Source organism: Spinacia oleracea, chromosome 4 (assembly GCF_020520425.1).
Source record: "Spinacia oleracea cultivar Varoflay chromosome 4, BTI_SOV_V1, whole genome shotgun sequence".
Classification (NCBI taxonomy): Eukaryota; Viridiplantae; Streptophyta; class Magnoliopsida; order Caryophyllales; family Amaranthaceae; genus Spinacia; species Spinacia oleracea.
This window is the reverse complement of record NC_079490.1, coordinates 84,676,746-84,688,700: the sequence shown is the minus strand read 5'-3', so window position 1 is coordinate 84,688,700 and position 11,955 is coordinate 84,676,746. Positions and strand designations below refer to the sequence as shown.

At 43.7% G+C, this 11,955-nt stretch overlaps 1 non-coding gene and 1 pseudogene across 1 annotated transcript; both read right to left on the bottom strand.

The window, feature by feature from the left end:
- Positions 1-750: 750 nt before the first annotated feature.
- On the bottom strand, positions 751-853 carry LOC130460172 (small nucleolar RNA R71). The gene has a single exon (XR_008920116.1). It is a non-coding gene; the product is annotated as a small nucleolar RNA R71 (small nucleolar RNA).
- A 9,466-nt stretch (positions 854-10,319) lies between these two features.
- LOC130460241 (uncharacterized) lies at positions 10,320-10,420 on the bottom strand (annotated as a pseudogene).
- Between the last annotated feature and the right edge of the window lie 1,535 nt (positions 10,421-11,955).

Genomic DNA, 11,955 nt, shown 5'->3' with positions numbered 1-11,955 from the left:
AGTGGTTTATAAATTTTGTTTGGTCGGGTTGTTTACTTTTCAACGACGGAAAATATCCTTATCAAAATGGCGTCGTTGCCGGGGAACGGTCGTTGTTATTGAGTTTTGTTGAGACTAGTTTACCATTAGAAAAATACAAAAACATTGCATTCTTGTTTGCTTTCTTATTTCCTTTGCAATACTCACGTGTTCTTTGAGTTTGTATGCTTGATAGGGGTCGTGCACGTCAAAGGTCTCTCCACCCTCTTGACCTTGAATTGGAGAGGACACTAAGGAGATTAAGGCGCGTTCGAACTCGCTCATCAAGCCACAACCGATTTGAATCCTTGAGTGTAGGTGTGGAACAAGAAGAGAGTGAGCAAGCTTTTAAAACCATGGCTCTCCCAGTTAAGAATTTGGGTATACCGGGAGCATTTGAAGCAACATGTGGTATCCAAGCTCCCACAACTAATGCCAATAACTTTGAGATCAAGCCCGCCTTGATCAACTTGGTTCAAAGCCATCCTTTTTGTGGGAAGAGCAACGAGTCACCACACGAGCACCTTAAGCAATTCGAACATTATTGGGATACAATCAAACACAATGGTGTGACCTCGGACTATGTGCGGTTGACTCTATTCCGGTTCTCTCTCCTTGGGTGAGCTAGCGATTGGCTTGACAAGGAGGTCAAGCCAAATTCACTTTGCACTTGGAATGAAGTGACTAGCGCATATTTGAGCAAGTTCTACTCTCATGGAAAGACAGCGGAATATCGCCACAAAATTTAATCATTTAAGCAAAAGCGGGATGAATCGCTTTTTGAAGCTTGGGATCGTTTTAAAGAGTACCAAAGGGAATGCCCTCACCATGGGATCCCTAAATGTTTGCTACTCCAAACCTTCTACTTAGGGTTGAGCCCAAACTCAAAGCCCAGTCTAGATGCGGGCGCGGGAGGTCCCATCATGAACAAGATCGAGGATCAAATTGAAGAGATAATTGAGGATGTGGTCCAAAATTACCAAGCTTGGCACGTAGGTGCAAGGGACTATGATGGCAAGTGTAGGAATGATGATGGTAAAGGGTCGGTATATGCAATGGAGCAAGCTAGGATCATTGAGAAGCTTAGCTCGAGATTGGAAAAGCTAGAGAGCACAGCAAGTCAACCACCATCGCCATCAACAATTCCACCGCCTTCGGCTACTCTTCTCACCAAGGGGAAGAGCAAGGTTAGTGCCTATGACACAATGCCTCCGGGCACTTCTTTTTATGATAATTGTCAAGATTTTGGTCACTTCCCCAATGCTTGTCCTTTGGTGCATAATGTGTCTTATGTGGATTATGGCCCTTCTTGTGAAGGTGATTTTGATATGGAATATGCCCATGCCTTGAATGAGAGGTCTAGAAATGATAAACCCAATAATCAAAACTTTGCTAGGCAAGCACCTAGAGGGCCCCCTATGTATGGATCCTACCAAGGATATGGCCAAGGAGGTGGGTATGATAGTCAAGGCCAAGGTGGCTATAGAGCGCAAGGCTATCAAGGTCAAGCACCCTATGGGCAATCTCATGGTCTTGGCAATCAAGCCCAATACAATTAAGGTAGTTATAATCCCAACCATCAAGGTGGAGGGGGTTACAACTACTCTTATGGGCAATTTAGGGGTGCCTCTAGTGGGGGTTATCCGTTGAACTCGGGAGGTCCATATGGTGTGTCTCAATATCCACCTCCCGGATTCAATGGACCGAGGACCTATGGCAACCAATTCCAACAAAACCTTTGTGGTTATGGCATTGCACCTCCACCACTCCCGCCTCTCAAGACTAATCTTGAGGCACTCATGGAGTCGTTCGTGGGGGCGCAAGCGAAGAAGAATGTTGAGTTCGAGGATGGATTCAAGCAATCCACCACTCACTTGAAAATGATTGAGACCCAACTAGCACAACTAGCTAGCACCATCAAAGAACAACAAGTGCATACTAGTCTCCCACCCCAAGGTCAAGCACCTAAACAATTGTATTCGGTTGTGACTAGGGGTGGGATGATTCTAGATGATGGTGCTAAGCTAGTTGATGCACCTTGCTCTAGGGGTGAGGATTCTAAGGGGAATGAGTCTCCGGACCGTGATATGGCGGAAGAGGAGTCTCATGTCGATAACGTGAGAGATGGTGTTAAGTCGAATGAGACTACTCTTCCTCCTCTCCCAATTCCTCCTCTCCCAATTCCTCCTCTCCCAATTCCTCCTCCCCCCTACCCTCAAAGATTTGCCGGAAAAAAGCTAGATGATCAATTTCACAAGTTTTGGGAAACCATTAGCAAACTATATGTGTCACTGTCTTTCACCGAGGCGCTTAAGCAAATGCCACATTATTCTCGGTTCATGAGAGACATTTTGAGCGGCAAAATGACTTGTGGCACCAATGAAACCGTGCACCTAACGGAGCATTGTAGTTCTTTGATTTTGAGCACGTTCCCCCCAAAGCTCAAGGATCCCGGGAGCTTCTCGATTCCTTGTAGCATCCAAGAGCTTAAGTTTGACAACGCTCTATGTGATTTGGGGGCGAGCGTAAGTATTTTTCCGTACAAAATTTATGAGAAACTTAGTCTTGGCAATCTCACCCCTACCCCTATGTCCTTGCAATTAGCCGATCGCTCGGTTATGTTCCCATTGGGTAGGGTTGATGATGTTCCCCTAGTGATAGGGAAGTTGACTTTCCTTGTTGAATTCATTGTCTTGGACATCGATGAGGATGCGCATACCCCTATCATCTTAGGGTGGCCATTCGTGGCTAGGGCGCGTTCTCTCATCGATGTTCAAGGTGGCCTCATCACTTTGAAAGCGGGAGACGCCAAGGCTAGTTTCAAGCTTGCTATTGATGATCAATGTTGCTCATACAGTAAAATATTTATTTTTCTATCTATATAATAATAAATTTATAATTTTTAGATTTTGTAAAAAAAGGCAAATCGAAAATGGTTCTCTAAAATGAGAAGTTGCATGAAAATTGACACTATTGCTTGTGTTGAGCACCAATATTCTTGTGCTATTTCTCCTAACAATCCTTGTGTTTCTAAGTGCGATGTTGAGATTGATAGGAAAGTCAAGAAGAATGTGCATGAGAGCTCTTTGGTGTTAGGTGACTCCTTTGATGATGTCATCACCATTCCCAACACATTCGGGATGGATCTTGATGATGTGGGAGCACACACTCCGGCAATTGATGATAAGAGATGCATGAGCAAGAAGTCTAAGCAAGGCGATCCTACGCCTAGGAAGAATTGGTTTGGTCCCCATTCCATGAGTGGTGATTTTGGTAAGATGTTTGTGCCCAAAGGGGCAAAGAAGTGCATATTGACTAGTGTTGACCCGAAGTTGGGTGTGTTTGACCCCCCTTGACCTTTTGGGTGCTCCGTCAAGCTAATGACGTTAAACGAGCGCTACCGGGAGGCAACCCGTGTATTGATTTCCTCTCATGTCCCCCCATGAGTTTTGGGGGGATTCGTCAAGCTAATGACGTTAAACGAGCGCTACCCGAGAGGCAACCCGGTTGTCTACCTCTTAGTCTTAGTTTTTGTTTGATTTGATGCATTAATTTTCCATTATTAGCTTTATTTTCAATTTGTAGGGGAGTTTGTAAATAATTTGCAAAATCATTTTTTGTACGACCGAACGGCTCCTTTTGTTCGATCGCTTAAAACTGATTTTGGAGGCAGAATGCCCAGTTTTTGGTAAACGACCGCACAGAAATTTTTGTTCGATCGCACAGGTCTGTGCGATCGAACACCTGTTTCTGTTCGGTCGCACACCCTGGCGGGGGCTGATTCTTATCCCCTTTTCTTAAAAAACGCGACCTCCCCTTATTTTCTTTCATTTCTCTCGATTCTTTCTCTCACTCTTAACCTCCATTGCTCTCTTCTCTCACTCCATACTACTACTCCTCATCAATTGCACTCATTTCCCTTCACTAATTTCACTCCTCATACATCAAATACACTTTATCTCATTCATCCCAACTCCTAAATCCCCAAATTTTCAGAATTTTTGCAAAACCCCCAATTTCTAGGGTTTTTGAAGAAATTTGTCAAATTGTGTGCTTGGTGAATTTGGAACTCTAGAGGCTACTTGGGATTGATCCTTGACCACTTCTTGTACTTGTGGTGATGTTTTCTTGAATCTCATTCTTACATTTCATTCCAATTTTTACCATGTTCATGATATTTTTGATTTTCTGAAATTTGTGGTTTTTGGGTGATTATTGATGCATGTTTGATTATGTGAATGATCTTTAATTGTCTAGATGAGCTGTGCATGTTTAATTCCTTATTCTACTTAAGCTCTAGACTTTTTGGGATGATTAAGTGAAGTTTTGGGCTAATTTGATTATGCTTGTTTGTGAAAGTGATGGTTGTTTGATTGTGGATAATTATGTGGAGTAATGTTGTAGGTTTAATCGTGTTGAGGAGTTAGTGTAGTGTTTGCAGCTTATTGAGGAGTGGATAGAGATATCTAACTTTAGCTTTTGTAGTTGTTTGTTTGTTATAGTTTGTGAAGTAACTTAGTTTTTCCGTCTTGGTGTGTCTTGGTTTGTTTTTTGTTTGCTTTTGTAGATTTTGCTTTGCTTAAACTCATCATTCAATGGCACCCAAGCGCTCTAAGAAGAACCCCACCGCCTCTACATCAAACCCTACCGCCTCTACATCAAAGAAAAAGGCACCGGCTCCTCCGGGCATTGAGACCTATGGCATTGAGTTCCTTGAACAAAGATCTTGGGAATTCTTTGAGCCGTTATCTAAGAGGGCCATAAATCCCACCAAGTTCTTCCATAGGGAGAGTGTTCGTGCCTTGGGGGTCGAAGCGGAAGTCGATAAGTTGATCAAGGGGCTAGGGTAGGAAGAGTTCGTGAAATTTAGTGCCCCGACCTACACAAGGTTGACCTTGGAGTTCCTCTCCTCGGCTCGGAAAAACATTGTACAAGATGAGGTCGGAGATAGTGTGATTGAATTGAGCTTTCAAGTCTTCGACCGCCAACACAAATTGACCAACAATGATATCAATGCCATCTTTTCCATTGATTCGGACTACGGGCTCATCACGAACCCAAGGACCGAACGTGTGAATGACTATGATGAGCATAGTTGGTGGAGATCGCTCACCGGAGAGAGAGGGAGGTTCTACTCCGCATCGGCCAAGGCTTCTTCATTTCACCATCTTGCCATTCGCTACATGATCCGCCTCCTTGTCTACGCCCTTTTCTCAAAGGGTGCTACCGGTGCCTTGTCGGGCATGGAGCTTGGTGGTTTGTGGTTGGCGACACAAGAGGAGCAAGGGGTCCTTGATTTTGGCCAATTTCTCATCTCCCGGATCATTGAGGTTCGGAATTGCCACTTGAACAAGGCCGACATCCTCCTTGGTGGCATGCTTACTCTTCTCGTTCGGGCTCTACCGAACAACCCTCATGCCAAGGAGATTGATTCTTTGACGCCCGTTCCCGGTGGGGAGCTCTTGAATGTCCGGGCGATGTATAATGCCACGTGGCTCCATTACACGGTCAACGAGGAGAAATTTATTTGGCTTGTGAAGAAAGCTGATTGGTGCTATCTTCCGCACCCGTTCATCACTTCATGGTCCTCAGAAGTCCATTACTTGCTTCCTTGGCATCGCAATTTCACCACCACCGCCACCACCTCCACTACCGCCAACGTCGGGCCTTCCACTCAAGCTCCTCCTCGATCTCCTAGTCCACCTCCCGGTCCTTCCCTGAATGCGGGTGGTGTTTCTTCTTCCTCTCCTTTTGATTTGACTGGCTTGCAATCCACCCTTGTGGCTATCTTGCAAGGGCAAGAGGACCAAGCGCGTACCTTGGCTTCTCTTGCTCCTCAAGGGAGCCGCACGGGGGATTCTTATCCCGATTTTGACTCGTCCTACTACAGTAGGCGGGTGTACGATTACCACGTTGACAAAGGGGACTTTGCCCCCTATGTCAACTATCCTTATCACCCTCCCCAACAAGGACCCGTCCCTAGTAGGAATGAGGAGCGTACACCCACTTATCCGTATTGGACGGGCCCCACCCAACTCGGTGTCACTCCCCCCTCCTTTCCTCCCTATGATTATACTATTATGGGAGGGAGTGACTACCGTGGTGATCCGATGTATCCCACACCCCCACCGGTTGATCGGCCAGATGGTTGGCCCGAGGATTTTACTGGGTGGCCTAGGGGATACATGGGAGGTTGGGATGGTCCCCGAGGAGAGCCACCCCAAGGCAACTACCCCCTCAACCCCGAGTATGCTTGGCCTCCCTATACCGATGCTTCGGGTCCCGATGTGGACCCCACCTTCAATTTCACCCCTTTTACGGACGAAGAGGCTCGTGCTCATCGTCTTAAAATGGATGAACATTGGAGGATTTATGATGCGAAGGGTAAAGGGCATGGCCCGAGCACCTCTTAGGGTTCACTCCATTTCTCCCCCATCTTCTTTTGTGATGGTATGCTTGTGATTAGCTTGGGGGAGAGGTGAGGAGTGGGGGTTTGCTATGTGGACCTTTTGATGATTGTTGGTGTTGTTGATCTTCTTGCCACTTCGTGTGGTTGTATATATGATGATGAGTTTATGCTAGTTTTGGGTTTGTTTTGGCCATTTGGCCTTGTCTACTAACATTTTTCTTGATTGTTTTTTAGTGTTCCTTGTGTTATGGTTTCATTGCGGTGGGTTCACACTTTCCACCATTACCTTGTCCGTCAATATTTCGGTGAGTTTGGTTCGGTTTTTACCGGTTCTTTGCGGGACTTGCTCCCACGGCATATCCGGTAATATCTTTCTATCTCACATGCATTCTTTGGGACGGGCATCTTGCATATGGGACATTGGTTGGATGGGTAGTTGTGCCCCTCCATAGTTTTGTTTTAGGCCTTGAGGACATGGCCTAATTCAAGCTTGGGGGGAGTTTTGTTGTGTGGTTGTCAATTTGTGATGCTCATTTCTTTGAAATCATACCATTGTGTGCACTTGTATATATTAGTTTCTTTGTTTTTAGTTTAATTTTAGTTTCTTTTCGATTCATTTGTTTTCTTTTGTTTCTTTTTGTTTTCCTTTTGTGTGATTTCTTCTTTTCTTCCTTTTTCTTTCCTTTTTCTTTGTTTTCCTTTCCTTTTGTCAAGGCAAGTGTTTCTAGCTTTTAGGCATTATTCTTGACTTGGGCATAAAAAAATTGGAACTTGTAGGTTAGAACGCTTTTATTCCTAATTGGTAGATGTTTGCACGGTTTTCAATGTCTTGGGTTGAATCTAGGATTTAGGTGTTAAGAAAGTTGGTTGAACTTTGGGTAGCATGCGTCTTGAACCCTTGGCTTGTGGTAAGATGGTGTCGATCTCTCTAGTGACTTGAAACCGGAGAGAGTGGTATTTGCTCCCATTGGTGAGGATCATGTTCACATTAGCCCAAACACATTGTTTGCATATATTGAGTGGCATGGATCCTTGGCATTGACTTTCTTGTCTCCCGAATTTGACTATTTCCTTCCCGAGACCGCGACCGAACTACTTTAGGGGACGATAGAGGCATTTCTTTCGGTGACTATTTTTCTTTTTTAGATTAGGACATCTTTATTTTTATTTTTCTCATATATTTTTATTTGCATTTTCCCCCTTGCTAGCCATTTGAGTCTTTCCCCTTCATTTCTTATAAGCACATTACAAGCCTAATAGCCTTTGTTTTATTTTCACCCTTAGAAGTGATAGTGAAGCTTTGAGTTATGATGCTTGATGTTTTTGAATGATTATGCAAAGTTGAGGAATGATTGATATTGGTATGAATGGTAAAGTTTGGGAAGTATGTTGTATATAGTGAATAAATGATGCATAAGCAAAAAGAGAAAGGAAAGTTTTGAAAAAGCCAAATATAGAAATAAAAACAAGGCAATGAGAAAAGTTTCAATTGAAACACACAAAAAAAGAGAAAATCAAATCAAGAAAAGTGCAAAAAGAGTTTTAGTCTAGTTTTGTTGTTGAATAAGCTTGGGGGTACCCAAAAAAAGTGGTATGAGTTTGTTTTTGGTTCGATTTGCTTGATTTTAGTTCATTCATTGCGCTTCACTTTAGGTATGAGCACCAATTACTAAATTTATTCCACACCTTACCCCTAGCCTACGTTACACCCTAAAAAGTCCTCTTGACCCTTTTGAGTTGAGTCTATGTCGGTGGAGGGAGGATTTGGTCAAATTTATGGAATGAGATTGTCGTGCTAAGATGTCGAGTAACCTTCTATTCTCCCTTGCAATTCTTGTTTTCCGGGGCCTTCGCGGCGTCTTGAGAAAATATTCTTAAGGGTGGATGGGATCTAGAGATTGACGTGGTATGCTCGATTGAATGGGAATTGATAAGTACTTGCCCTTAGTTCTCTTTGCTTGGCATTTGAATCTTTCACTCGACTTAGGACATTGGTTAGCGTGAATTCGTCTATTTAGTTAGTAATATTAGCATTCTTTCGTGCTCGTTCCATAATAAAGGCCCTTATCTTGAATTTTGTAGTTTCATTTTCTTTTCTTTTCTTTTCCATTTTCTTTTCCTTTCTTTATTTTCTTTTTCTTTCTTTTTTTTTCTTCCCTTTTTCTTGGTTTGTTTTTTCATTTTAGGTCTTGCCTTGATTGAAATTTTTGGAAGAGTTATGGGTGATTCTCTTTGGAAACCCTTCCGAGATCCCACTCGCCCTCATGAGCGATTGTGGGGATTAAAGAGCTTGTTGCATGCGCTTAAATGCAACCGTGATTCCTACGAAAGTGAGTTAGGATGTATATTCTTGTAGTTCTTGTTTTTGTAGTTTTTAGAACTTGAATAATTGCTCATTCTTCCCTATTTGGTGCTTGGTTTGCTAGAGACTAGCAAACGCCTAGCTTGGGGGAGTTTGATGAGCGACATTTATGTCACTCTTAGCTTAGGATTTCATGTTAGTTTATTATGCTTTTTCATAGTTTTTATAGCTTTTCGTATGATTTTTATAAGTTTCTTTCCATCTTGTTCTTTATAGGTGATTATGGTGAAAAGTGATGGAAAACAAGTAGAATTGAGCCAAAACAGTGCTTGTGCGACCGAACAGAAGTTCGTGAGCCCGAACAGAGGAGAGCTGATGGACACTAAGGAAGATGGAGCTTTGGGATTTGATTGGATTGCATAGGCTAGGTTTGGCAAGACATTGTGAGCCTAACTTGTGTAAGTGAATAGTGGTGCCTATTATATGCAAGTTTGTTTGGTCTAGGATTAGGCGAAAGCTCTTCCGTAGATTAGACGCTTCGCGTTCCCCATCCGAGAGGTGGCGGGTTCGTCATTCGATTCTATTTGCCTATACACCAAGTCGTTGCATGATCATGATTGCTTAATTGTTTAGTTCGTTTCCCCCGATTTCCCTAGGCTATCCCCGACTCCCTAGCATTTCCCTTTACTGATTCAATTCGTATAATTGTTAGCTTTAGCTTTCTAGAATACAATTCAAACAAACTCTTGTTCAAACTAGCTTAATACCTAAACTCAATGAACACCGTTTCTATGGGACGATCCCTATACTTGCCGCTATAGCAATATAGCCGGTTAGATAGTGGTTGTAAATTTTGTTTGGTCGGGTTGTTTTCTTTTCAACGACGGAAAATAGCCTTATCAAAATGGCGTCGTTGCCGGGGAACGGTCGTTGTTATTGAGTTTTGTTGAGACTAGTTTACCATTAGAAAAATACAAAAACATTGCATTCTTGTTTGCTTTCTTATTTCCTTTGCAATACTCACGTGTTCTTTGAGTTTGTATGCTTGATAGGGGTCGTGCACGTCAAAGGTCTCTCCACCCTCTTGACCTTGAATTGGAGAGGACACTAAGGAGATTAAGGCGCGTTCGAACTCGCTCATCAAGCCACAACCGATTTGAATCCTTGAGTGTAGGTGTGGAACAAAAACAGAGTGAGCAAGGTTTTGAAACCATGGCTCTCCCAGTTAAGAATTTGGGTATACTGGGAGCATTTGAAGCAACATGTGGTATCCAAGCTCCCACAACTAATGCCAATAACTTTGAGATCAAGCCCGCCTTGATCAACTTGGTTCAAAGCCATCCTTTTTGTGGGAAGAGCAACGAGTCACCACACGAGCTCCTTAACCAATTCGAACATTATTGTGATACAATCAAACACAATGGTGTGACCTCGGACTATGTGCGGTTGACTCTATTCCGGTTCTCTCTCCTTGGGCGAGCTAGCGATTGGCTTGACAAGGAGGTCAAGCCAAATTCACTTTGCACTTGGAATGAAGTGACTAGCGCATATTTGAGCAAGTTCTACTCTCATGGAAAGACAGCGGAATATCGCCACAAAATTCAATCATTTGAGTAAAAGCGGGATGAATCGCTTTTTGAAGCTTGGGATCGTTTTAAAGAGTACCAAAGGGAATGCCCTCACCATGGGATCCCTAAGTGTTTGCTACTCCAAACCTTCTACTTGGGGTTGAGCCCAAACTCAAAGCCGAGTCTAGATGCGGGCGCGGGAGGTCCCATCATGAACAAGACCGAAGATCAAATTGAAGAGATAATTGAGGACGTGGTCCAAAATTACCAATCTTGGCACATAGGTGCAAGGGACTATGATTGCAAGGGTAGGAATGATGATGGTAAAGGGTCGGTATATGCAATGGAGCAAGCTAGGATCATTGAGAAGCTTAGCTCGAGATTGGAAAAGCTAGAGAGCACACCAAGTCAACCACCATCGCCATCAACAATTCCACCGCCTTCGGCTACTCTTCTCACCAAGGGGAAGAGCAAGGTTAGTGCCTATGACACAATGCCTCCGGGCACTTCTTTTTATGATAATTGTCAAGATTTTGGTCACTTCCCCAATGCTTGTCCTTTGGTGCATAATGTGTCTTATGTGGATTATGGCCCTTCTTGTGAAGGTGATTTTGATATGGAATATGCCCATGCCTTAAATGAGAGGTCTAGAAATGATAACCCCAATAATCAAAACTTTGATAGGCAAGCACCTAGAGGGCCCCCTATGTATGGATCCTACCAAGGCTATGGCCAAGGAGGTAGGTATGATAGTCAAGGCCAAGGTGGCTATAGAGCGCAAGGCTATCAAGGTCAAGCACCCTTTGGGCAATCTCATGGTCTTTGCAATCAAGCCCAATACAATCAAGGTAGTTATAATCCCAACCATCAAGGTGGAGGGGGTTACAACTACTCTTATGGGCAATTTAGGGGTGCCTCTAGTGGGGGTTATCCGTTGAACTCGGGAGGTCCATATGGTGTGTCTCAATATCCACCTCCCGGATTCAATGGACCGAGGACCTATGGCAACCAATTCCAACAAAACCTTAGTGGTTATGGCAATGCACCTCCACCACTCCCGCCTCTCAAGACTAATCTTGAGGCTCTCATGGAGTCGTTCGAGGGGGCGCAAGCTAAGAAGAATGTTGAGTTCGAGGATGGATTCAAGCAATCCAACACTCACTTGAAAATGATTGAGACCCAACTAGCACAACTAGCTAGCACCATCAAAGAACAACAAGTGCATACTAGTCTCCCACCCCAAGGTCAAGCACCTAAACAATTGTATTCGGTTGTGACTAAGGGTGGGATGATTCTAGATGATGGTGCTAAGGCTAGTTGATGCACCTTGTTCAAGGGGTGAGGATTCTAAGGGGAATGAGTCTCAGGACCGTGATATGGCGGAAGAGGAGTCTCATGTCGACAACATGAAAGATGGTGTTAAGTCGAAGGAGACTACTCTTCCTCCTCTCCCAATTCCTCCTCTCCCAATTCCTCCTCCCCCCTACCCTCAAAGATTTGCCGGAAAAAATCTAGATGATCAATTTCACAAGTTTTGGGAAACCATTAGCAAGCTATATGTGTCATTGTCTTTCACCGAGGCGCATAAGGAAATGCCACATTATTCTCGGTTCATGAGAGACATTTTGAGCGGCAAAAGGACTTGTGGCACCAATGAA